We start from the raw sequence: 25,001 nt of genomic DNA, 5'->3' as shown, positions 1-25,001 counted from the left end.
AAAATAATAGCCTGCACCCACCCTCTACTCCCGCATATAACTTTGGCAGAAGTTTGAACAAAATTCCAGGATCCACCCCTGATGGGACTCGAACCCACGATCCTTGGTTTAAGTAGGCCACTGCCTTATCCATAAGGCCACTGGGGCCGCTCAGCCAACAGCTCGAGAGTTCTTTCTTTTCCTCTTCTCTCACTGGTGTCACCTGTACTGGCCCACTGATAACTACAGGAGCATTGGATCACGTCCAAAGCTGCACTGTCCCATAACACGCGTGCAACCTGCACCTGCTTGCACTCGGCTGGACACTTCCGCTTTATGGGACACACGTTGGAAAGTGGACTCCGTTTCCAGACCTCAATCTTCCCTGTTTAGTATTCTGACGCTCTATTGGAAAATATGTCCATCTGGTAAAAATGACAAATGCACTCCAAAGCTGGGCCTTTGGCTCCAAGCAGCGTGCAAGTGGCCTTAAACAGCAGGCAAGCACCTTCTCAATTCAGCTCTCGGGTCTATGGGGTTGGTGTGCAGCCTCTTGATCACAAGCGCAGGTCCAGCGTGAAAGGGCGTGGCAGTGGAGTCACTCTGCTATTAAGACCTAGTTGGCCAATCTTCATTGCAATGGATGGCCATCTGCAGCTTTATTTGTAGCTCCATTACTTTTTGTTTTGGGCAAAAAGGTGACATTGTGATTTTTCCCCTGGCAGATGAAGAGAAGCGACTTTATGCACTACAGGTCCCTGGACAGCCAAGCAAGTGCGAGATAAAGACTAAGCTGTCCTTTAAGATCATTTGCTCAGAAGGGGAATTAGCTCAGATGGTAGAGCGCTCGCTTTGCATGCGAGAGGTAGCGGGATCGATGCCCGCATTCTCCAGCAAGAAACTTTTCTTTCATTTGACTTTTTTTATTCAAAACTCTTAAATCCTCGCAAATGAGGCATGCGCTGCTGGCTTCAGGGTGTTTACTATCATCCCAAAAGTCTTCCGTCCATTTTCTACTATGCCAAAACGTTACACATTTCTGCACCAAGGCTGGCAGCTGGCGTGAAACTATGCAACAGAGAGAAATAAAATGAGAAGCAAGCACCTTCTCTATTCAGCTCTCGGGTCTATGGGGCCGGCATTTAAAGTCTCCGACCAGCAGGGCACGTTCGGGACTACACAGCGCCCCCCAGCAAAATAATAGCCTGCACCCACCCTCTACTCCCGCATATAACTTTGGCAGAAGTTTGAACAAAATTCCAGGATCCACCCCTGATGGGACTCGAACCCACGATCCTTGGTTTAAGTAGGCCACTGCCTTATCCATAAGGCCACTGGGGCCGCTCAGCCAACAGCTGGAGAGTTCTTTCTTTTCCTCTTCTCTCACTGGTGTCACCTGTACTGGCCCACTGATAACTACAGGAGCATTGGATCACGTCCAAAGCTGCACTGTCCCATAACACGCGTGCAACCTGCACCTGCTTGCACTCGGCTGGACACTTCCGCATTATGGGACACACGTTGGAAAGTGGACTCCGTTTCCAGACCTCAATCTTCCCTGTTTAGTATTCTGACGCTCTATTGGAAAATATGTCCATCTGGTAAAAATGACAAATGCACTCCAAAGCTGGGCCTTTGGCTCCAAGCAGCGTGCAAGTGGCCTTAAACAGCAGGCAAGCACCTTCTCAATTCAGCTCTCAGGTCTATGGGGTTGGTGTGCAGCCTCTTGATCACAAGCGCAGGTCCAGCGTGAAAGGGCGTGGCAGTGGAGTCACTCTGCTATTAAGACCTAGTTGGCCAATCTTCATTGCAATGGATGGCCATCTGCAGCTTTATTTGTAGCTCCATTACTTTTTGTTTTGGGCAAAAAGGTGACATTGTGATTTTTCCCCTGGCAGATGAAGAGAAGCGACTTTATGCACTACAGGTCCCTGGACAGCCAAGCAAGTGCGAGATAAAGACTAAGCTGTCCTTTAAGATCATTCGCTCAGAAGGGGAATTAGCTCAGATGGTAGAGCGCTCGCTTTGCATGCGAGAGGTAGCGGGATCGATGCCCGCATTCTCCAGCAAGAAACTTTTCTTTCATTTGACTTTTTTTATTCAAAACTCTTAAATCCTCGCAAATGAGGCATGCGCTGCTGGCTTCAGGGTGTTTACTATCATCCCAAAAGTCTTCCGTCCATTTTCTACTATGCCAAAACGTTACACATTTCTGCACCAAGGCTGGCAGCTCGCGTGAAACTATGCAACAGAGAGAAATAAAATGAGAAGCAAGCACCTTCTCTATTCAGCTCTCGGGTCTATGGGGCCGGCATTTAAAGTCTCCGACCAGCAGGGCACGTTCGGGACTACACAGCGCCCCCCAGCAAAATAATAGCCTGCACCCACCCTCTACTCCCGCATATAACTTTGGCAGAAGTTTGAACAAAATTCCAGGATCCACCCCTGATGGGACTCGAACCCACGATCCTTGGTTTAAGTAGGCCACTGCCTTATCCATAAGGCCACTGGGGCCGCTCAGCCAACAGCTCGAGAGTTCTTTCTTTTCCTCTTCTCTCACTGGTGTCACCTGTACTGGCCCACTGATAACTACAGGAGCATTGGATCACGTCCAAAGCTGCACTGTCCCATAACACGCGTGCAACCTGCACCTGCTTGCACTCGGCTGGACACTTCCGCATTATGGGACACACGTTGGAAAGTGGACTCCGTTTCCAGACCTCAATCTTCCCTGTTTAGTATTCTGACGCTCTATTGGAAAATATGTCCATCTGGTAAAAATGACAAATGCACTCCAAAGCTGGGCCTTTGGCTCCAAGCAGCGTGCAAGTGGCCTTAAACAGCAGGCAAGCACCTTCTCAATTCAGCTCTCGGGTCTATGGGGTTGGTGTGCAGCCTCTTGATCACAAGCGCAGGTCCAGCGTGAAAGGGCGTGGCAGTGGAGTCACTCTGCTATTAAGACCTAGTTGGCCAATCTTCATTGCAATGGATGGCCATCTGCAGCTTTATTTGTAGCTCCATTACTTTTTGTTTTGGGCAAAAAGGTGACATTGTGATTTTTCCCCTGGCAGATGAAGAGAAGCGACTTTATGCACTACAGGTCCCTGGACAGCCAAGCAAGTGCGAGATAAAGACTAAGCTGTCCTTTAAGATCATTTGCTCAGAAGGGGAATTAGCTCAGATGGTAGAGCGCTCGCTTTGCATGCGAGAGGTAGCGGGATCGATGCCCGCATTCTCCAGCAAGAAACTTTTCTTTCATTTGACTTTTTTTATTCAAAACTCTTAAATCCTCGCAAATGAGGCATGCGCTGCTGGCTTCAGGGTGTTTACTATCATCCCAAAAGTCTTCCGTCCATTTTCTACTATGCCAAAACGTTACACATTTCTGCACCAAGGCTGGCAGCTGGCGTGAAACTATGCAACAGAGAGAAATAAAATGAGAAGCAAGCACCTTCTCTATTCAGCTCTCGGGTCTATGGGGCCGGCATTTAAAGTCTCCGACCAGCAGGCACGTTCGGGACTACACAGCGCCCCCCAGCAAAATAATAGCCTGCACCCACCCTCTACTCCCGCATATAACTTTGGCAGAAGTTTGAACAAAATTCCAGGATCCACCCCTGATGGGACTCGAACCCACGATCCTTGGTTTAAGTAGGCCACTGCCTTATCCATAAGGCCACTGGGGCCGCTCAGCCAACAGCTCGAGAGTTCTTTCTTTTCCTCTTCTCTCACTGGTGTCACCTGTACTGGCCCACTGATAACTACAGGAGCATTGGATCACGTCCAAAGCTGCACTGTCCCATAACACGCGTGCAACCTGCACCTGCTTGCACTCGGCTGGACACTTCCGCTTTATGGGACACACGTTGGAAAGTGGACTCCGTTTCCAGACCTCAATCTTCCCTGTTTAGTATTCTGACGCTCTATTGGAAAATATGTCCATCTGGTAAAAATGACAAATGCACTCCAAAGCTGGGCCTTTGGCTCCAAGCAGCGTGCAAGTGGCCTTAAACAGCAGGCAAGCACCTTCTCAATTCAGCTCTCGGGTCTATGGGTTTGGTGTGCAGCCTCTTGATCACAAGCGCAGGTCCAGCGTGAAAGGGCGTGGCAGTGGAGTCACTCTGCTATTAAAACCTAGTTGGCCAATCTTCATTGCAATGGATGGCCATCTGCAGCTTTATTTGTAGCTCCATTACTTTTTGTTTTGGGCAAAAAGGTGACATTGTGATTTTTCCCCTGGCAGATGAAGAGAAGCGACTTTATGCACTACAGGTCCCTGGACAGCCAAGCAAGTGCGAGATAAAGACTAAGCTGTCCTTTAAGATCACTTGCGCAGAAGGGGAATTAGCTCAGATGGTAGAGCGCTCGCTTTGCATGCGAGAGGTAGCGGGATCGATGCCCGCATTCTCCAGCAAGAAACTTTTCTTTCATTTGACTTTTTTTATTCAAAACTCTTAAATCCTCGCAAATGAGGCATGCGCTGCTGGCTTCAGGGTGTTTACTATCATCCCAAAAGTCTTCCGTCCATTTTCTACTATGCCAAAACGTTACACATTTCTGCACCAAGGGGAATTAGCTCAGATGGTAGAGCGCTCGCTTTGCATGCGAGAGGTAGCGGGATCGATGCCCGCATTCTCCAGCAAGAAACTTTTCTTTCATTTGACTTTTTTTATTCAAAACTCTTAAATCCTCGCAAATGAGGCATGCTGGGCCTTTGGTTCCAAGCAGCGTGCAAGTGGCCTTAAACAGCAGGCAAGCACCTTCTCAATTCAGCTCTCGGGTCTATGGGGTTGGTGTGCAGCCTCTTGATCACAAGCGCAGGTCCAGCGTGAAAGGGCGTGGCAGTGGAGTCACTCTGCTATTAAGACCTAGTTGTCCAATCTTCATTGCAATGGATGGCCATCTGCAGCTTTATTTGTAGCTCCATTACTTTTTGTTTTGGGCAAAAAGGTGACATTGTGATTTTTCCCCTGGCAGATGAAGAGAAGCGACTTTATGCACTACAGGTCCCTGGACAGCCAAGCAAGTGCGAGATAAAGACTAAGCTGTCCTTTAAGATCATTTGCTCAGAAGGGGAATTAGCTCAGATGGTAGAGCGCTCGCTTTGCATGCGAGAGGAAGCGGGATCGATGCCCGCATTCTCCAGCAAGAAACTTTTCTTTCATTTGACTTTTTTTATTCAAAACTCTTAAATCCTCGCAAAGGAGGCATGCGCTGCTGGCTTCAGGGTGTTTACTATCATCCCAAAAGTCTTCCGTCCATTTTCTACTATGCCAAAACGTTACACATTTCTGCACCAAGGCTGGCAGCTGGCGTGAAACTATGCAACAGAGAGAAATAAAATGAGAAGCAAGCACCTTCTCTATTCAGCTCTCGGGTCTATGGGGCCGGCATTTAAAGTCTCCGACCAGCAGGGCACGTTCGGGACTACACAGCGCCCCCCAGCAAAATAATAGCCTGCACCCACCCTCTACTCCCGCATATAACTTTGGCAGAAGTTTGAACAAAATTCCAGGATCCACCCCTGATGGGACTCGAACCCACGATCCTTGGTTTAAGTAGGCCACTGCCTTATCCATAAGGCCACTGGGGCCGCTCAGCCAGCAGCTCGAGAGTTCTTTCTTTTCCTCTTCTCTCACTGGTGTCACCTATACTGGCCCACTGATAACTACAGGAGCATTGGATCACGTCCAAAGCTGCACTGTCCCATAACACGCGTGCAACCTGCACCTGCTTGCACTCGGCTGGACACTTCCGCTTTATGGGACACACGTTGGAAAGTGGACTCCGTTTCCAGACCTCAATCTTCCCTGTTTAGTATTCTGACGCTCTATTGGAAAATATGTCCATCTGGTAAAAATGACAAATGCACTCCAAAGCTGGGCCTTTGGCTCCAAGCAGCGTGCAAGTGGCCTTAAACAGCAGGCAAGCACCTTCTCAATTCAGCTCTCGGGTCTATGGGGTTGGTGTGCAGCCTCTTGATCACAAGCGCAGGTCCAGCGTGAAAGGGCGTGGCAGTGGAGTCACTCTGCTATTAAAACCTAGTTGGCCAATCTTCATTGCAATGGATGGCCATCTGCAGCTTTATTTGTAGCTCCATTACTTTTTGTTTTGGGCAAAAAGGTGACATTTTGATTTTTCCCCTGGCAGATGAAGAGAAGCGACTTTATGCACTACAGTTCCCTGGACAGCCAAGCAAGTGCGAGATAAAGACTAAGCTGTCCTTTAAGATCATTTGCTCAGAAGGGGAATTAGCTCAGATGGTAGAGCGCTCGCTTTGCATGCGAGAGGTAGCGGGATCGATGCCCGCATTCTCCAGCAAGAAACTTTTCTTTCATTTGACTTTTTTTATTCAAAACTCTTAAATCCTCGCAAATGAGGCATGCGCTGCTGGCTTCAGGGTGTTTACTATCATCCCAAAAGTCTTCCGTCCATTTTCTACTATGCCAAAACGTTACACATTTCTGCACCAAGGCTGGCAGCTCGCGTGAAACTATGCAACAGAGAGAAATAAAATGAGAAGCAAGCACCTTCTCTATTCAGCTCTCGGGTCTATGGGGCCGGCATTTAAAGTCTCCGACCAGCAGGGCACGTTCGGGACTACACAGCGCCCCCCAGCAAAATAATAGCCTGCACCCACCCTCTACTCCCGCATATAACTTTGGCAGAAGTTTGAACAAAATTCCAGGATCCACCCCTGATGGGACTCGAACCCACGATCCTTGGTTTAAGTAGGCCACTGCCTTATCCATAAGGCCACTGGGGCCGCTCAGCCAACAGCTCGAGAGTTCTTTCTTTTCCTCTTCTCTCACTGGTGTCACCTGTACTGGCCCACTGATAACTACAGGAGCATTGGATCACGTCCAAAGCTGCACTGTCCCATAACACGCGTGCAACCTGCACCTGCTTGCACTCGGCTGGACACTTCCGCATTATGGGACACACGTTGGAAAGTGGACTCCGTTTCCAGACCTCAATCTTCCCTGTTTAGTATTCTGACGCTCTATTGGAAAATATGTCCATCTGGTAAAAATGACAAATGCACTCCAAAGCTGGGCCTTTGGCTCCAAGCAGCGTGCAAGTGGCCTTAAACAGCAGGCAAGCACCTTCTCAATTCAGCTCTCGGGTCTATGGGGTTGGTGTGCAGCCTCTTGATCACAAGCGCAGGTCCAGCGTGAAAGGGCGTGGCAGTGGAGTCACTCTGCTATTAAGACCTAGTTGGCCAATCTTCATTGCAATGGATGGCCATCTGCAGCTTTATTTGTAGCTCCATTACTTTTTGTTTTGGGCAAAAAGGTGACATTGTGATTTTTCCCCTGGCAGATGAAGAGAAGCGACTTTATGCACTACAGGTCCCTGGACAGCCAAGCAAGTGCGAGATAAAGACTAAGCTGTCCTTTAAGATCATTTGCTCAGAAGGGGAATTAGCTCAGATGGTAGAGCGCTCGCTTTGCATGCGAGAGGTAGCGGGATCGATGCCCGCATTCTCCAGCAAGAAACTTTTCTTTCATTTGACTTTTTTTATTCAAAACTCTTAAATCCTCGCAAATGAGGCATGCGCTGCTGGCTTCAGGGTGTTTACTATCATCCCAAAAGTCTTCCGTCCATTTTCTACTATGCCAAAACGTTACACATTTCTGCACCAAGGCTGGCAGCTGGCGTGAAACTATGCAACAGAGAGAAATAAAATGAGAAGCAAGCACCTTCTCTATTCAGCTCTCGGGTCTATGGGGCCGGCATTTAAAGTCTCCGACCAGCAGGGCACGTTCGGGACTACACAGCGCCCCCCAGCAAAATAATAGCCTGCACCCACCCTCTACTCCCGCATATAACTTTGGCAGAAGTTTGAACAAAATTCCAGGATCCACCCCTGATGGGACTCGAACCCACGATCCTTGGTTTAAGTAGGCCACTGCCTTATCCATAAGGCCACTGGGGCCGCTCAGCCAACAGCTCGAGAGTTCTTTCTTTTCCTCTTCTCTCACTGGTGTCACCTGTACTGGCCCACTGATAACTACAGGAGCATTGGATCACGTCCAAAGCTGCACTGTCCCATAACACGCGTGCAACCTGCACCTGCTTGCACTCGGCTGGACACTTCCGCTTTATGGGACACACGTTGGAAAGTGGACTCCGTTTCCAGACCTCAATCTTCCCTGTTTAGTATTCTGACGCTCTATTGGAAAATATGTCCATCTGGTAAAAATGACAAATGCACTCCAAAGCTGGGCCTTTGGCTCCAAGCAGCGTGCAAGTGGCCTTAAACAGCAGGCAAGCACCTTCTCAATTCAGCTCTCGGGTCTATGGGGTTGGTGTGCAGCCTCTTGATCACAAGCGCAGGTCCAGCGTGAAAGGGCGTGGCAGTGGAGTCACTCTGCTATTAAAACCTAGTTGGCCAATCTTCATTGCAATGGATGGCCATCTGCAGCTTTATTTGTAGCTCCATTACTTTTTGTTTTGGGCAAAAAGGTGACATTGTGATTTTTCCCCTGGCAGATGAAGAGAAGCGACTTTATGCACTACAGGTCCCTGGACAGCCAAGCAAGTGCGAGATAAAGACTAAGCTGTCCTTTAAGATCACTTGCGCAGAAGGGGAATTAGCTCAGATGGTAGAGCGCTCGCTTTGCATGCGAGAGGTAGCGGGATCGATGCCCGCATTCTCCAGCAAGAAACTTTTCTTTCATTTGACTTTTTTTATTCAAAACTCTTAAATCCTCGCAAATGAGGCATGCGCTGCTGGCTTCAGGGTGTTTACTATCATCCCAAAAGTCTTCCGTCCATTTTCTACTATGCCAAAACGTTACACATTTCTGCACCAAGGCTGGCAGCTGGCGTGAAACTATGCAACAGAGAGAAATAAAATGAGAAGCAAGCACCTTCTCTATTCAGCTCTCGGGTCTATGGGGCCGGCATTTAAAGTCTCCGACCAGCAGGGCACGTTCGGGACTACACAGCGCCCCCCAGCAAAATAATAGCCTGCACCCACCCTCTACTCCCGCATATAACTTTGGCAGAAGTTTGAACAAAATTCCAGGATCCACCCCTGATGGGACTCGAACCCACGATCCTTGGTTTAAGTAGGCCACTGCCTTATCCATAAGGCCACTGGGGCCGCTCAGCCAACAGCTCGAGAGTTCTTTCTTTTCCTCTTCTCTCACTGGTGTCACCTGTACTGGCCCACTGATAACTACAGGAGCATTGGATCACGTCCAAAGCTGCACTGTCCCATAACACGCGTGCAACCTGCACCTGCTTGCACTCGGCTGGACACTTCCGCTTTATGGGACACACGTTGGAAAGTGGACTCCGTTTCCAGACCTCAATCTTCCCTGTTTAGTATTCTGACGCTCTATTGGAAAATATGTCCATCTGGTAAAAATGACAAATGCACTCCAAAGCTGGGCCTTTGGCTCCAAGCAGCGTGCAAGTGGCCTTAAACAGCAGGCAAGCACCTTCTCAATTCAGCTCTCGGGTCTATGGGGTTGGTGTGCAGCCTCTTGATCACAAGCGCAGGTCCAGCGTGAAAGGGCGTGGCAGTGGAGTCACTCTGCTATTAAGACCTAGTTGGCCAATCTTCATTGCAATGGATGGCCATCTGCAGCTTTATTTGTAGCTCCATTACTTTTTGTTTTGGGCAAAAAGGTGACATTGTGATTTTTCCCCTGGCAGATGAAGAGAAGCGACTTTATGCACTACAGGTCCCTGGACAGCCAAGCAAGTGCGAGATAAAGACTAAGCTGTCCTTTAAGATCATTTGCTCAGAAGGGGAATTAGCTCAGATGGTAGAGCGCTCGCTTTGCATGCGAGAGGTAGCGGGATCGATGCCCGCATTCTCCAGCAAGAAACTTTTCTTTCATTTGACTTTTTTATTCAAAACTCTTAAATCCTCGCAAATGAGGCATGCGCTGCTGGCTTCAGGGTGTTTACTATCATCCCAAAAGTCTTCCGTCCATTTTCTACTATGCCAAAACGTTACACATTTCTGCACCAAGGCTGGCAGCTGGCGTGAAACTATGCAACAGAGAGAAATAAAATGAGAAGCAAGCACCTTCTCTATTCAGCTCTCGGGTCTATGGGGCCGGCATTTAAAGTCTCCGACCAGCAGGGCACGTTCGGGACTACACAGCGCCCCCCAGCAAAATAATAGCCTGCACCCACCCTCTACTCCCGCATATAACTTTGGCAGAAGTTTGAACAAAATTCCAGGATCCACCCCTGATGGGACTCGAACCCACGATCCTTGGTTTAAGTAGGCCACTGCCTTATCCATAAGGCCACTGGGGCCGCTCAGCCAACAGCTGGAGAGTTCTTTCTTTTCCTCTTCTCTCACTGGTGTCACCTGTACTGGCCCACTGATAACTACAGGAGCATTGGATCACGTCCAAAGCTGCACTGTCCCATAACACGCGTGCAACCTGCACCTGCTTGCACTCGGCTGGACACTTCCGCATTATGGGACACACGTTGGAAAGTGGACTCCGTTTCCAGACCTCAATCTTCCCTGTTTAGTATTCTGACGCTCTATTGGAAAATATGTCCATCTGGTAAAAATGACAAATGCACTCCAAAGCTGGGCCTTTGGCTCCAAGCAGCGTGCAAGTGGCCTTAAACAGCAGGCAAGCACCTTCTCAATTCAGCTCTCAGGTCTATGGGGTTGGTGTGCAGCCTCTTGATCACAAGCGCAGGTCCAGCGTGAAAGGGCGTGGCAGTGGAGTCACTCTGCTATTAAGACCTAGTTGGCCAATCTTCATTGCAATGGATGGCCATCTGCAGCTTTATTTGTAGCTCCATTACTTTTTGTTTTGGGCAAAAAGGTGACATTGTGATTTTTCCCCTGGCAGATGAAGAGAAGCGACTTTATGCACTACAGGTCCCTGGACAGCCAAGCAAGTGCGAGATAAAGACTAAGCTGTCCTTTAAGATCATTCGCTCAGAAGGGGAATTAGCTCAGATGGTAGAGCGCTCGCTTTGCATGCGAGAGGTAGCGGGATCGATGCCCGCATTCTCCAGCAAGAAACTTTTCTTTCATTTGACTTTTTTTATTCAAAACTCTTAAATCCTCGCAAATGAGGCATGCGCTGCTGGCTTCAGGGTGTTTACTATCATCCCAAAAGTCTTCCGTCCATTTTCTACTATGCCAAAACGTTACACATTTCTGCACCAAGGCTGGCAGCTCGCGTGAAACTATGCAACAGAGAGAAATAAAATGAGAAGCAAGCACCTTCTCTATTCAGCTCTCGGGTCTATGGGGCCGGCATTTAAAGTCTCCGACCAGCAGGGCACGTTCGGGACTACACAGCGCCCCCCAGCAAAATAATAGCCTGCACCCACCCTCTACTCCCGCATATAACTTTGGCAGAAGTTTGAACAAAATTCCAGGATCCACCCCTGATGGGACTCGAACCCACGATCCTTGGTTTAAGTAGGCCACTGCCTTATCCATAAGGCCACTGGGGCCGCTCAGCCAACAGCTCGAGAGTTCTTTCTTTTCCTCTTCTCTCACTGGTGTCACCTGTACTGGCCCACTGATAACTACAGGAGCATTGGATCACGTCCAAAGCTGCACTGTCCCATAACACGCGTGCAACCTGCACCTGCTTGCACTCGGCTGGACACTTCCGCATTATGGGACACACGTTGGAAAGTGGACTCCGTTTCCAGACCTCAATCTTCCCTGTTTAGTATTCTGACGCTCTATTGGAAAATATGTCCATCTGGTAAAAATGACAAATGCACTCCAAAGCTGGGCCTTTGGCTCCAAGCAGCGTGCAAGTGGCCTTAAACAGCAGGCAAGCACCTTCTCAATTCAGCTCTCGGGTCTATGGGGTTGGTGTGCAGCCTCTTGATCACAAGCGCAGGTCCAGCGTGAAAGGGCGTGGCAGTGGAGTCACTCTGCTATTAAGACCTAGTTGGCCAATCTTCATTGCAATGGATGGCCATCTGCAGCTTTATTTGTAGCTCCATTACTTTTTGTTTTGGGCAAAAAGGTGACATTGTGATTTTTCCCCTGGCAGATGAAGAGAAGCGACTTTATGCACTACAGGTCCCTGGACAGCCAAGCAAGTGCGAGATAAAGACTAAGCTGTCCTTTAAGATCATTTGCTCAGAAGGGGAATTAGCTCAGATGGTAGAGCGCTCGCTTTGCATGCGAGAGGTAGCGGGATCGATGCCCGCATTCTCCAGCAAGAAACTTTTCTTTCATTTGACTTTTTTTATTCAAAACTCTTAAATCCTCGCAAATGAGGCATGCGCTGCTGGCTTCAGGGTGTTTACTATCATCCCAAAAGTCTTCCGTCCATTTTCTACTATGCCAAAACGTTACACATTTCTGCACCAAGGCTGGCAGCTGGCGTGAAACTATGCAACAGAGAGAAATAAAATGAGAAGCAAGCACCTTCTCTATTCAGCTCTCGGGTCTATGGGGCCGGCATTTAAAGTCTCCGACCAGCAGGCACGTTCGGGACTACACAGCGCCCCCCAGCAAAATAATAGCCTGCACCCACCCTCTACTCCCGCATATAACTTTGGCAGAAGTTTGAACAAAATTCCAGGATCCACCCCTGATGGGACTCGAACCCACGATCCTTGGTTTAAGTAGGCCACTGCCTTATCCATAAGGCCACTGGGGCCGCTCAGCCAACAGCTCGAGAGTTCTTTCTTTTCCTCTTCTCTCACTGGTGTCACCTGTACTGGCCCACTGATAACTACAGGAGCATTGGATCACGTCCAAAGCTGCACTGTCCCATAACACGCGTGCAACCTGCACCTGCTTGCACTCGGCTGGACACTTCCGCTTTATGGGACACACGTTGGAAAGTGGACTCCGTTTCCAGACCTCAATCTTCCCTGTTTAGTATTCTGACGCTCTATTGGAAAATATGTCCATCTGGTAAAAATGACAAATGCACTCCAAAGCTGGGCCTTTGGCTCCAAGCAGCGTGCAAGTGGCCTTAAACAGCAGGCAAGCACCTTCTCAATTCAGCTCTCGGGTCTATGGGTTTGGTGTGCAGCCTCTTGATCACAAGCGCAGGTCCAGCGTGAAAGGGCGTGGCAGTGGAGTCACTCTGCTATTAAAACCTAGTTGGCCAATCTTCATTGCAATGGATGGCCATCTGCAGCTTTATTTGTAGCTCCATTACTTTTTGTTTTGGGCAAAAAGGTGACATTGTGATTTTTCCCCTGGCAGATGAAGAGAAGCGACTTTATGCACTACAGGTCCCTGGACAGCCAAGCAAGTGCGAGATAAAGACTAAGCTGTCCTTTAAGATCACTTGCGCAGAAGGGGAATTAGCTCAGATGGTAGAGCGCTCGCTTTGCATGCGAGAGGTAGCGGGATCGATGCCCGCATTCTCCAGCAAGAAACTTTTCTTTCATTTGACTTTTTTTATTCAAAACTCTTAAATCCTCGCAAATGAGGCATGCGCTGCTGGCTTCAGGGTGTTTACTATCATCCCAAAAGTCTTCCGTCCATTTTCTACTATGCCAAAACGTTACACATTTCTGCACCAAGGCTGGCAGCTGGCGTGAAACTATGCAACAGAGAGAAATAAAATGAGAAGCAAGCACCTTCTCTATTCAGCTCTCGGGTCTATGGGGCCGGCATTTAAAGTCTCCGACCAGCAGGGCACGTTCGGGACTACACAGCGCCCCCCAGCAAAATAATAGCCTGCACCCACCCTCTACTCCCGCATATAACTTTGGCAGAAGTTTGAACAAAATTCCAGGATCCACCCCTGATGGGACTCGAACCCACGATCCTTGGTTTAAGTAGGCCACTGCCTTATCCATAAGGCCACTGGGGCCGCTCAGCCAACAGCTCGAGAGTTCTTTCTTTTCCTCTTCTCTCACTGGTGTCACCTGTACTGGCCCACTGATAACTACAGGAGCATTGGATCACGTCCAAAGCTGCACTGTCCCATAACACGCGTGCAACCTGCACCTGCTTGCACTCGGCTGGACACTTCCGCATTATGGGACACACGTTGGAAAGTGGACTCCGTTTCCAGACCTCAATCTTCCCTGTTTAGTATTCTGACGCTCTATTGGAAAATATGTCCATCTGGTAAAAATGACAAATGCACTCCAAAGCTGGGCCTTTGGCTCCAAGCAGCGTGCAAGTGGCCTTAAACAGCAGGCAAGCACCTTCTCAATTCAGCTCTCGGGTCTATGGGGTTGGTGTGCAGCCTCTTGATCACAAGCGCAGGTCCAGCGTGAAAGGGCGTGGCAGTGGAGTCACTCTGCTATTAAGACCTAGTTGGCCAATCTTCATTGCAATGGATGGCCATCTGCAGCTTTATTTGTAGCTCCATTACTTTTTGTTTTGGGCAAAAAGGTGACATTGTGATTTTTCCCCTGGCAGATGAAGAGAAGCGACTTTATGCACTACAGGTCCCTGGACAGCCAAGCAAGTGCGAGATAAAGACTAAGCTGTCCTTTAAGATCATTTGCTCAGAAGGGGAATTAGCTCAGATGGTAGAGCGCTCGCTTTGCATGCGAGAGGTAGCGGGATCGATGCCCGCATTCTCCAGCAAGAAACTTTTCTTTCATTTGACTTTTTTTATTCAAAACTCTTAAATCCTCGCAAATGAGGCATGCTGGGCCTTTGGTTCCAAGCAGCGTGCAAGTGGCCTTAAACAGCAGGCAAGCACCTTCTCAATTCAGCTCTCGGGTCTATGGGGTTGGTGTGCAGCCTCTTGATCACAAGCGCAGGTCCAGCGTGAAAGGGCGTGGCAGTGGAGTCACTCTGCTATTAAGACCTAGTTGTCCAATCTTCATTGCAATGGATGGCCATCTGCAGCTTTATTTGTAGCTCCATTACTTTTTGTTTTGGGCAAAAAGGTGACATTGTGATTTTTCCCCTGGCAGATGAAGAGAAGCGACTTTATGCACTACAGGTCCCTGGACAGCCAAGCAAGTGCGAGATAAAGACTAAGCTGTCCTTTAAGATCATTTGCTCAGAAGGGGAATTAGCTCAGATGGTAGAGCGCTCGCTTTGCATGCGAGAGGAAGCGGGATCGATGCCCGCATTCTCCAGCAAGAAACTTTTCTTTCATTTGACTTTTTTTATTCAAAACTCTTAAATCCTCGCAAAGGAGGCATGCGCTGCTGGCTTCAGGGTGTTTACTATCATCCCAAAAGTCTTCCGTCCATTTTCTACTATGCCAAAACGTTACACATTTCTGCACCAAGGCTGGCAGCTGGCGTGAAACTATGCAACAGAGAGAAATAAAATGAGAAGCAAGCACCTTCTCTATTCAGCTCTCGGGTCTATGGGGCCGGCATTTAAAGTCTCCGACCAGCAGGGCACGTTCGGGACTACACAGCGCCCCCCAGCAAAATAATAGCCTGCACCCACCCTCTACTCCCGCATATAACTTTGGCAGAAGTTTGAACAAAATTCCAGGATCCACCCCTGATGGGACTCGAACCCACGATCCTTGGTTTAAGTAGGCCACTGCCTTATCCATAAGGCCACTGGGGCCGCTCAGCCAGCAGCTCGAGAGTTCTTTCTTTTCCTCTTCTCTCACTGGTGTCACCTATACTGGCCCACTGATAACTACAGGAGCATTGGATCACGTCCAAAGCTGCACTGTCCCATAACACGCGTGCAACCTGCACCTGCTTGCACTCGGCTGGACACTTCCGCTTTATGGGACACACGTTGGAAAGTGGACTCCGTTTCCAGACCTCAATCTTCCCTGTTTAGTATTCTGACGCTCTATTGGAAAATATGTCCATCTGGTAAAAATGACAAATGCACTCCAAAGCTGGGCCTTTGGCTCCAAGCAGCGTGCAAGTGGCCTTAAACAGCAGGCAAGCACCTTCTCAATTCAGCTCTCGGGTCTATGGGGTTGGTGTGCAGCCTCTTGATCACAAGCGCAGGTCCAGCGTGAAAGGGCGTGGCAGTGGAGTCACTCTGCTATTAAAACCTAGTTGGCCAATCTTCATTGCAATGGATGGCCATCTGCAGCTTTATTTGTAGCTCCATTACTTTTTGTTTTGGGCAAAAAGGTGACATTTTGATTTTTCCCCTGGCAGATGAAGAGAAGCGACTTTATGCACTACAGTTCCCTGGACAGCCAAGCAAGTGCGAGATAAAGACTAAGCTGTCCTTTAAGATCATTTGCTCAGAAGGGGAATTAGCTCAGATGGTAGAGCGCTCGCTTTGCATGCGAGAGGTAGCGGGATCGATGCCCGCATTCTCCAGCAAGAAACTTTTCTTTCATTTGACTTTTTTTATTCAAAACTCTTAAATCCTCGCAAATGAGGCATGCGCTGCTGGCTTCACGGTGTTTACTATCATCCCAAAAGTCTTCCGTCCATTTTCTACTATGCCAAAACGTTACACATTTCTGCACCAAGGCTGGCAGCTGGCGTGAAACTATGCAACAGAGAGAAATAAAATGAGAAGCAAGCACCTTCTCTATTCAGCTCTCGGGTCTATGGGGCCGGCATTTAAAGTCTCCGACCAGCAGGGCACGTTCGGGACTACACAGCGCCCCCCAGCAAAATAATAGCCTGCACCCACCCTCTACTCCCGCATATAACTTTGGCAGAAGTTTGAACAAAATTCCAGGATCCACCCCTGATGGGACTCGAACCCACGATCCTTGGTTTAAGTAGGCCACTGCCTTATCCATAAGGCCACTGGGGCCGCTCAGCCAACAGCTCGAGAGTTCTTTCTTTTCCTCTTCTCTCACTGGTGTCACCTGTACTGGCCCACTGATAACTACAGGAGCATTGGATCACGTCCAAAGCTGCACTGTCCCATAACACGCGTGCAACCTGCACCTGCTTGCACTCGGCTGGACACTTCCGCTTTATGGGACACACGTTGGAAAGTGGACTCCGTTTCCAGACCTCAATCTTCCCTGTTTAGTATTCTGACGCTCTATTGGAAAATATGTCCATCTGGTAAAAATGACAAATGCACTCCAAAGCTGGGCCTTTGGCTCCAAGCAGCGTGCAAGTGGCCTTAAACAGCAGGCAAGCACCTTCTCAATTCAGCTCTCGGGTCTATGGGGTTGGTGTGCAGCCTCTTGATCACAAGCGCAGGTCCAGCGTGAAAGGGCGTGGCAGTGGAGTCACTCTGCTATTAAAACCTAGTTGGCCAATCTTCATTGCAATGGATGGCCATCTGCAGCTTTATTTGTAGCTCCATTACTTTTTGTTTTGGGCAAAAAGGTGACATTGTGATTTTTCCCCTGGCAGATGAAGAGAAGCGACTTTATGCACTACAGTTCCCTGGACAGCCAAGCAAGTGCGAGATAAAGACTAAGCTGTCCTTTAAGATCATTTGCTCAGAAGGGGAATTAGCTCAGATGGTAGAGCGCTCGCTTTGCATGCGAGAGGTAGCGGGATCGATGCCCGCATTCTCCAGCAAGAAACTTTTCTTTCATTTGACTTTTTTTATTCAAAACTCTTAAATCCTCGCAAATGAGGCATGCGCTGCTGGCTTCAGGGTGTTTACTATCATCCCAAAAGTCTTCCGTCCATTTTCTACTATGCCAAAACGTTACACATTTCTGCACCAAGGCTGGCAGCTGGCGTGAAACTATGCAACAGAGAGAAATAAAATGAGAAGCAAGCACCTTCTCTATTCAGCTCTCGGGTCTATGGGGCCGGCATTTAAAGTCTCCGACCAGCAGGGCACGTTCGGGACTACACAGCGCCCCCCAGCAAAATAATAGCCTGCACCCACCCTCTACTCCCGCATATAACTTTGGCAGAAGTTTGAACAAAATTCCAGGATCCACCCCTGATGGGACTCGAACCCACGATCCTTGGTTTAAGTAGGCCACTGCCTTATCCATAAGGCCACTGGGGCCGCTCAGCCAACAGCTCGAGAGTTCTTTCTTTTCCTCTTCTCTCACTGGTGTCACCTGTACTGGCCCACTGATAACTACAGGAGCATTGGATCACGTCCAAAGCTGCACTGTCCCATAACACGCGTGCAACCTGCACCTGCTTGCACTCGGCTGGACACTTCCGCTTTATGGGACACACGTTGGAAAGTGGACTCCGTTTCCAGACCTCAATCTTCCCTGTTTAGTATTCTGACGCTCTATTGGAAAATATGTCCATCTGGTAAAAATGACAAATGCACTCCAAAGCTGGGCCTTTGGCTCCAAGCAGCGTGCAAGTGGCCTTAAACAGCAGGCAAGCACCTTCTCAATTCAGCTCTCGGGTCTATGGGGTTGGTGTGCAGCCTCTTGATCACAAGCGCAGGTCCAGCGTGAAAGGGCGTGGCAGTGGAGTCACTCTGCTATTAAGACCTAGTTGGCCAATCTTCATTGCAATGGATGGCCATCTGCAGCTTTATTTGTAGCTCCATTACTTTTTGTTTTGGGCAAAAAGGTGACATTGTGATTTTTCCCCTGGCAGATGAAGAGAAGCGACTTTATGCACTACAGGTCCCTGGACAGCCAAGCAAGTGCGAGATAAAGACTAAGCTGTCCTTTAAGATCACTTGCTCAGAAGGGGAATTAGCTCAGATGGTAGAGCGCTCGCTTTGCATGCGAGAGGTAGCGGGATCGATGCCCGCATTCTCCAGCAAGAAACTTTTCTTTCATTTGACTTTTTTTATTCAAAACTCTTAAATCCTCGCAAATGAGGCATGCGCTGCTGGCTTCAGGGTGTTTACTATCATCCCAAAAGTCTTCCGTCCATTTTCTACTATGCCAAAACGTTACACATTTCTGCACCAAGGCTGGCAGCTGGCGTGAAACTATGCAACAGAGAGAAATAAAATGAGAAGCAAGCACCTTCTCTATTCAGCTCTCGGGTCTATGGGGCCGGCATTTAAAGTCTCCGACCAGCAGGGCACGTTCGGGACTACACAGCGCCCCCCAGCAAAATAATAGCCTGCACCCACACTCTACTCCCGCATATAACTTTGGCAGAAGTTTGAACAAAATTCCAGGATCCACCCCTGATGGACTCGAACCCACGATCCTTGGTTTAAGTAGGCCACTGCCTTATCCATAAGGCCACTGGGGCCGCTCAGCCAACAGCTCGAGAGTTCTTTCTTTTCCTCTTCTCTCACTGGTGTCACCTGTACTGGCCCACTGATAACTACAGGAGCATTGGATCACGTCCAAAGCTGCACTGTCCCATAACACGCGTGCAACCTGCACCTGCTTGCACTCGGCTGGACACTTCCGCTTTATGGGACACACGTTGGAAAGTGGACTCCGTTTCCAGACCTCAATCTTCCCTGTTTAGTATTCTGACGCTCTATTGGAAAATATGTCCATCTGGTAAAAATGACAAATGCACTCCAAAGCTGGGCCTTTGGCTCCAAGCAGCGTGCAAGTGGCCTTAAACAGCAGGCAAGCACCTTCTCAATTCAGCTCTCGGGTCTATGGGGTTGGTGTGCAGCCTCTTGATCACAAGCGCAGGTCCAGCGTGAAAGGGCGTGGCAGTGGAGTCACTCTGCTATTAAGACCTAGTTGGCCAATCTTCATTGCAATGGATGGCCATCTGCAGCTTTATTTGTAGCTCCATTACTTTTTGTTTTGGGCAAAAAGGTGACATTGTGATTTTTCCCCTGGCAGATGAAGAGAAGCGACTTTATGCACTACAGGTCCCTGGACAGCCAAGCAAGTGCGAGATAAAGACTAATCTGTCCTTTAAGATCATTTGTTCAGAAGGGGAATTAGCTCAGATGGTAGAGCGCTCGCTTTGCATGCGAGAGGTAGCGGGATCGATGCCCGCATTCTCCAGCAAGAAACTTTTCTTTCATTTGACTTTTTTTATTCAAAACTCTTAAATCTTCGCAAATGATTCATGCGCTGCTGGCTTCAGGGAGTTTACTATCATCCCAAAAGTCTTCCGTCCATTTTCTACTATGCCAAAACGTTACACATTTCTGCACCAAGGCTGGCAGCTGGCGTGAAACTATGCAACAGAGAGAAATAAAATGAGAAGCAAGCACCTTCTCTATTCAGCTCTCGGGTCTATGGGGCCGGCATTTAAAGTCTCCGACCAGCAGGGCACGTTCGGGACAACACAGCGCCCCCCAGCAAAATAATAGCCTGCACCCACCCTCTACTCCCGCATATAACTTTGGCAGAAGTTTGAACAAAATTCCAGGTTCCACCCCTGATGGGACTCGAACCCACGATCCTTGGTTTAAGTAGGCCACTGCCTTATCCAAAAGGCCACTGGGGCCGCTCAGCCAACAGCTCGAGAGTTCTTTCTTTTCCTCTTCTCTCACTGGTGTCACCTGTACTGGCCCACTGATAACTACAGGAGCATTGGATCACGTCCAAAGCTGCACTGTCCCATAACACGCGTGCAACCTGCACCTGCTTGCACTCGGCTGGACACTTCCGCTTTATGGGACACACGTTGGAAAGTGGACTCCGTTTCCAGACCTCAATCTTCCCTGTTTAGTATTCTGACGCTCTATTGGAAAATATGTCCATCTGGTAAAAATGACAAATGCACTCCAAAGCTGGGCCTTTGGCTCCAAGCAGCGTGTAAGTGGCCTTAAACAGCAGGCAAGCACCTTCTCAATTCAGCTCTCGGGTCTATGGGGTTGGTGTGCAGCCTCTTGATCACAAGCGCAGGTCCAGCGTGAAAGGGCGTGGCAGTGGAGTCACTCTGCTATTAAAACCTAGTTGGCCAATCTTCATTGCAATGGATGGCCATCTGCAGCTTTATTTGTAGCTCCATTACTTTTTGTTTTGGGCAAAAAGGTGACATTGTGATTTTTCCCCTGGCAGATGAAGAGAAGCGACTTTATGCACTACAGGTCCCTGGACAGCCAAGCAAGTGCGAGATAAAGACTAAGCTGTCCTTTAAGATCATTTGCTCAGAAGGGGAATTAGCTCAGATGGTAGAGCGCTCGCTTTGCGTGCGAGAGGTAGCGGGATCGATGCCCGCATTCTCCAGCAAGAAACTTTTCTTTCATTTGACTTTTTTTATTCAAAACTCTTAAATCCTCGCAAATGAGGCATGCGCTGCTGGCTTCAGGGTGTTTACTATCATCCCAAAAGTCTTCCGTCCATTTTCTACTATGCCAAAACGTTACACATTTCTGCACCAAGGCTGGCAGCTGGCGTGAAACTATGCAACAGAGAGAAATAAAATGAGAAGCAAGCACCTTCTCTATTCAGCTCTCGGGTCTATGGGGCCGGCATTTAAAGTCTCCGACCAGCAGGGCACGTTCGGGACTACACAGCGCCCCCCAGCAAAATAATAGCCTGCACCCACCCTCTACTCCCGCATATAACTTTGGCAGAAGTTTGAACAAAATTCCAGGATCCACCCCTGAAGGGACTCGAACCCACGATCCTTGGTTTAAGTAGGCCACTGCCTTATCCATAAGGCCACTGGGGCCGCTCAGCCAGCAGCTCGAGAGTTCTTTCTTTTCCTCTTCTCTCACTGGTGTCACCTATACTGGCCCACTGATAACTACAGGAGCATTGGATCACGTCCAAAGCTGCACTGTCCCATAACACGCGTGCAACCTGCACCTGCTTGCACTCGGCTGGACACTTCCGCTTTATGGGACACACGTTGGAAAGTGGACTCCGTTTCCAGACCTCAATCTTCCCTGTTTAGTATTCTGACGCTCTATTGGAAAATATGTCCATCTGGTAAAAATGACAAATGCACTCCAAAGCTGGGCCTTTGGCTCCAAGCAGCGTGCAAGTGGCCTTAAACAGCAGGCAAGCACCTTCTCAATTCAGCTCTCGGGTCTATGGGGTTGGTGTGCAGCCTCTTGATCACAAGCGCAGGTCCAGCGTGAAAGGGCGTGGCAGTGGAGTCACTCTGCTATTAAAACCTAGTTGGCCAATCTTCATTGCAATGGATGGCCATCTGCAGCTTTATTTGTAGCTCCATTACTTTTTGTTTTGGGCAAAAAGGTGACATTGTGATTTTTCCCCTGGCAGATGAAGAGAAGCGACTTTATGCACTACAGTTCCCTGGACAGCCAAGCAAGTGCGAGATAAAGACTAAGCTGTCCTTTAAGATCATTTGCTCAGAAGGGGAATTAGCTCAGATGGTAGAGCGCTCGCTTTGCATGCGAGAGGTAGCGGGATCGATGCCCGCATTCTCCAGCAAGAAACTTTTCTTTCATTTGACTTTTTTTATTCAAAACTCTTAAATCCTCGCAAATGAGGCATGCGCTGCTGGCTTCAGGGTGTTTACTATCATCCCAAAAGTCTTCCGTCCATTTTCTACTATGCCAAAACGTTACACATTTCTGCACCAAGGCTGGCAGCTGGCGTGAAACTATGCAACAGAGAGAAATAAAATGAGAAGCAAGCACCTTCTCTATTCAGCTCTCGGGTCTATGGGGCCGGCATTTAAAGTCTCCGACCAGCAGGGCACGTTCGGGACTACACAGCGCCCCCCAGCAAAATAATAGCCTGCACCCACCCTCTACTCCCGCATATAACTTTGGCAGAAGTTTGAACAAAATTCCAGGATCCACCCCTGATGGGACTCGAACCCACGATCCTTGGTTTAAGTAGGCCACTGCCTTATCCATAAGGCCACTGGGGCCGCTCAGCCAACAGCTCGAGAGTTCTTTCTTTTCCTCTTCTCTCACTGGTGTCACCTGTACTGGCCCACTGATAACTACAGGAGCATTGGATCACGTCCAAAGCTGCACTGTCCCATAACACGCGTGCAACCTGCACCTGCTTGCACTCGGCTGGACACTTCCGCATTATGGGACACACGTTGGAAAGTGGACTCCGTTTCCAGACCTCAATCTTCCCTGTTTAGTATTCTGACGCTCTATTGGAAAATATGTCCATCTGGTAAAAATGACAAATGCACTCCAAAGCTGGGCCTTTGGCTCCAAGCAGCGTGCAAGTGGCCTTAAACAGCAGGCAAGCACCTTCTCAATTCAGCTCTCGGGTCTATGGGGTTGGTGTGCAGCCTCTTGATCACAAGCGCAGGTCCAGCGTGAAAGGGCGTGGCAGTGGAGTCACTCTGCTATTAAAACCTAGTTGGCCAATCTTCATTGCAATGGATGGCCATCTGCAGCTTTATTTGTAGCTCCATTACTTTTTGTTTTGGGCAAAAAGGTGACATTGTGATTTTTCCCCTGGCAGATGAAGAGAAGCGACTTTATGCACTACAGTTCCCTGGACAGCCAAGCAAGTGCGAGATAAAGACTAAGCTGTCCTTTAAGATCATTTGCTCAGAAGGGGAATTAGCTCAGATGGTAGAGCGCTCGCTTTGCATGCGAGAGGTAGCGGGATCGATGCCCGCATTCTCCAGCAAGAAACTTTTCTTTCATTTGACTTTTTTTATTCAAAACTCTTAAATCCTCGCAAATGAGGCATGCGCTGCTGGCTTCAGGGTGTTTACTATCATCCCAAAAGTCTTCCGTCCATTTTCTACTATGCCAAAACGTTACACATTTCTGCACCAAGGCTGGCAGCTGGCGTGAAACTATGCAACAGAGAGAAATAAAATGAGAAGCAAGCACCTTCTCTATTCAGCTCTCGGGTCTATGGGGCCGGCATTTAAAGTCTCCGACCAGCAGGGCACGTTCGGGACTACACAGCGCCCCCCAGCAAAATAATAGCCTGCACCCACCCTCTACTCCCGCATATAACTTTGGCAGAAGTTTGAACAAAATTCCAGGATCCACCCCTGATGGGACTCGAACCCACGATCCTTGGTTTAAGTAGGCCACTGCCTTATCCATAAGGCCACTGGGGCCGCTCAGCCAACAGCTCGAGAGTTCTTTCTTTTCCTCTTCTCTCACTGGTGTCACCTGTACTGGCCCACTGATAACTACAGGAGCATTGGATCACGTCCAAAGCTGCACTGTCCCATAACACGCGTGCAACCTGCACCTGCTTGCACTCGGCTGGACACTTCCGCTTTATGGGACACACGTTGGAAAGTGGACTCCGTTTCCAGACCTCAATCTTCCCTGTTTAGTATTCTGACGCTCTATTGGAAAATATGTCCATCTGGTAAAAATGACAAATGCACTCCAAAGCTGGGCCTTTGGCTCCAAGCAGCGTGCAAGTGGCCTTAAACAGCAGGCAAGCACCTTCTCAATTCAGCTCTCGGGTCTATGGGGTTGGTGTGCAGCCTCTTGATCACAAGCGCAGGTCCAGCGTGAAAGGGCGTGGCAGTGGAGTCACTCTGCTATTAAGACCTAGTTGGCCAATCTTCATTGCAATGGATGGCCATCTGCAGCTTTATTTGTAGCTCCATTACTTTTTGTTTTGGGCAAAAAGGTGACATTGTGATTTTTCCCCTGGCAGATGAAGAGAAGCGACTTTATGCACTACAGGTCCCTGGACAGCCAAGCAAGTGCGAGATAAAGACTAAGCTGTCCTTTAAGATCACTTGCTCAGAAGGGGAATTAGCTCAGATGGTAGAGCGCTCGCTTTGCATGCGAGAGGTAGCGGGATCGATGCCCGCATTCTCCAGCAAGAAACTTTTCTTTCATTTGACTTTTTTTATTCAAAACTCTTAAATCCTCGCAAATGAGGCATGCGCTGCTGGCTTCAGGGTGTTTACTATCATCCCAAAAGTCTTCCGTCCATTTTCTACTATGCCAAAACGTTACACATTTCTGCACCAAGGCTGGCAGCTGGCGTGAAACTATGCAACAGAGAGAAATAAAATGAGAAGCAAGCACCTTCTCTATTCAGCTCTCGGGTCTATGGGGCCGGCATTTAAAGTCTCCGACCAGCAGGGCACGTTCGGGACTACACAGCGCCCCCCAGCAAAATAATAGCCTGCACCCACCCTCTACTCCCGCATATAACTTTGGCAGAAGTTTGAACAAAATTCCAGGATCCACCCCTGATGGACTCGAACCCACGATCCTTGGTTTAAGTAGGCCACTGCCTTATCCATAAGGCCACTGGGGCCGCTCAGCCAACAGCTCGAGAGTTCTTTCTTTTCCTCTTCTCTCACTGGTGTCACCTGTACTGGCCCACTGATAACTACAGGAGCATTGGATCACGTCCAAAGCTGCACTGTCCCATAACACGCGTGCAACCTGCACCTGCTTGCACTCGGCTGGACAC

The 25,001-nt window shown here is 48.9% G+C and overlaps 23 non-coding genes across 23 annotated transcripts; all 23 read left to right on the top strand.

The window, feature by feature from the left end:
- Positions 1–799: 799 nt before the first annotated feature.
- On the top strand, positions 800–872 carry TRNAA-UGC (transfer RNA alanine (anticodon UGC)). Its single transcript has one exon. It is a non-coding gene; the product is annotated as a tRNA-Ala (tRNA).
- Positions 873–1,972: 1,100 nt separating this feature from the next.
- TRNAA-UGC (transfer RNA alanine (anticodon UGC)) lies at positions 1,973–2,045 on the top strand. Its single transcript has one exon. It is a non-coding gene; the product is annotated as a tRNA-Ala (tRNA).
- A 1,100-nt stretch (positions 2,046–3,145) lies between these two features.
- On the top strand, positions 3,146–3,218 carry TRNAA-UGC (transfer RNA alanine (anticodon UGC)). Its single transcript has one exon. It is a non-coding gene; the product is annotated as a tRNA-Ala (tRNA).
- Positions 3,219–4,317: 1,099 nt separating this feature from the next.
- TRNAA-UGC (transfer RNA alanine (anticodon UGC)) lies at positions 4,318–4,390 on the top strand. The gene has a single exon. It is a non-coding gene; the product is annotated as a tRNA-Ala (tRNA).
- A 155-nt stretch (positions 4,391–4,545) lies between these two features.
- Positions 4,546–4,618, top strand: TRNAA-UGC (transfer RNA alanine (anticodon UGC)). Its single transcript has one exon. It is a non-coding gene; the product is annotated as a tRNA-Ala (tRNA).
- A 433-nt stretch (positions 4,619–5,051) lies between these two features.
- Positions 5,052–5,124, top strand: TRNAA-UGC (transfer RNA alanine (anticodon UGC)). The gene has a single exon. It is a non-coding gene; the product is annotated as a tRNA-Ala (tRNA).
- A 1,100-nt stretch (positions 5,125–6,224) lies between these two features.
- Positions 6,225–6,297, top strand: TRNAA-UGC (transfer RNA alanine (anticodon UGC)). Its single transcript has one exon. It is a non-coding gene; the product is annotated as a tRNA-Ala (tRNA).
- A 1,100-nt stretch (positions 6,298–7,397) lies between these two features.
- Positions 7,398–7,470, top strand: TRNAA-UGC (transfer RNA alanine (anticodon UGC)). Its single transcript has one exon. It is a non-coding gene; the product is annotated as a tRNA-Ala (tRNA).
- Positions 7,471–8,570: 1,100 nt separating this feature from the next.
- On the top strand, positions 8,571–8,643 carry TRNAA-UGC (transfer RNA alanine (anticodon UGC)). The gene has a single exon. It is a non-coding gene; the product is annotated as a tRNA-Ala (tRNA).
- A 1,100-nt stretch (positions 8,644–9,743) lies between these two features.
- Positions 9,744–9,816, top strand: TRNAA-UGC (transfer RNA alanine (anticodon UGC)). Its single transcript has one exon. It is a non-coding gene; the product is annotated as a tRNA-Ala (tRNA).
- Positions 9,817–10,915: 1,099 nt separating this feature from the next.
- Positions 10,916–10,988, top strand: TRNAA-UGC (transfer RNA alanine (anticodon UGC)). Its single transcript has one exon. It is a non-coding gene; the product is annotated as a tRNA-Ala (tRNA).
- A 1,100-nt stretch (positions 10,989–12,088) lies between these two features.
- On the top strand, positions 12,089–12,161 carry TRNAA-UGC (transfer RNA alanine (anticodon UGC)). The gene has a single exon. It is a non-coding gene; the product is annotated as a tRNA-Ala (tRNA).
- Positions 12,162–13,260: 1,099 nt separating this feature from the next.
- Positions 13,261–13,333, top strand: TRNAA-UGC (transfer RNA alanine (anticodon UGC)). Its single transcript has one exon. It is a non-coding gene; the product is annotated as a tRNA-Ala (tRNA).
- Positions 13,334–14,433: 1,100 nt separating this feature from the next.
- Positions 14,434–14,506, top strand: TRNAA-UGC (transfer RNA alanine (anticodon UGC)). The gene has a single exon. It is a non-coding gene; the product is annotated as a tRNA-Ala (tRNA).
- A 433-nt stretch (positions 14,507–14,939) lies between these two features.
- TRNAA-UGC (transfer RNA alanine (anticodon UGC)) lies at positions 14,940–15,012 on the top strand. The gene has a single exon. It is a non-coding gene; the product is annotated as a tRNA-Ala (tRNA).
- A 1,100-nt stretch (positions 15,013–16,112) lies between these two features.
- On the top strand, positions 16,113–16,185 carry TRNAA-UGC (transfer RNA alanine (anticodon UGC)). Its single transcript has one exon. It is a non-coding gene; the product is annotated as a tRNA-Ala (tRNA).
- Positions 16,186–17,285: 1,100 nt separating this feature from the next.
- On the top strand, positions 17,286–17,358 carry TRNAA-UGC (transfer RNA alanine (anticodon UGC)). Its single transcript has one exon. It is a non-coding gene; the product is annotated as a tRNA-Ala (tRNA).
- A 1,100-nt stretch (positions 17,359–18,458) lies between these two features.
- TRNAA-UGC (transfer RNA alanine (anticodon UGC)) lies at positions 18,459–18,531 on the top strand. The gene has a single exon. It is a non-coding gene; the product is annotated as a tRNA-Ala (tRNA).
- Positions 18,532–19,630: 1,099 nt separating this feature from the next.
- On the top strand, positions 19,631–19,703 carry TRNAA-UGC (transfer RNA alanine (anticodon UGC)). Its single transcript has one exon. It is a non-coding gene; the product is annotated as a tRNA-Ala (tRNA).
- A 1,100-nt stretch (positions 19,704–20,803) lies between these two features.
- Positions 20,804–20,876, top strand: TRNAA-UGC (transfer RNA alanine (anticodon UGC)). The gene has a single exon. It is a non-coding gene; the product is annotated as a tRNA-Ala (tRNA).
- A 1,100-nt stretch (positions 20,877–21,976) lies between these two features.
- Positions 21,977–22,049, top strand: TRNAA-UGC (transfer RNA alanine (anticodon UGC)). Its single transcript has one exon. It is a non-coding gene; the product is annotated as a tRNA-Ala (tRNA).
- Positions 22,050–23,149: 1,100 nt separating this feature from the next.
- TRNAA-UGC (transfer RNA alanine (anticodon UGC)) lies at positions 23,150–23,222 on the top strand. The gene has a single exon. It is a non-coding gene; the product is annotated as a tRNA-Ala (tRNA).
- A 1,100-nt stretch (positions 23,223–24,322) lies between these two features.
- Positions 24,323–24,395, top strand: TRNAA-UGC (transfer RNA alanine (anticodon UGC)). The gene has a single exon. It is a non-coding gene; the product is annotated as a tRNA-Ala (tRNA).
- The last annotated feature ends 606 nt before the right edge of the window (positions 24,396–25,001 follow it).

The sequence above is a fragment of the Ambystoma mexicanum genome, chromosome 5q (genome assembly GCF_040938575.1).
Source record: "Ambystoma mexicanum isolate Mex_15411 chromosome 5q, UKY_AmexF1_1, whole genome shotgun sequence".
NCBI lineage: Eukaryota > Metazoa > Chordata > Amphibia > Caudata > Ambystomatidae > Ambystoma > Ambystoma mexicanum.
The sequence above is the reverse complement of the archived record's forward strand: the minus strand, read 5'-3'. Positions and strand labels throughout refer to the sequence as shown.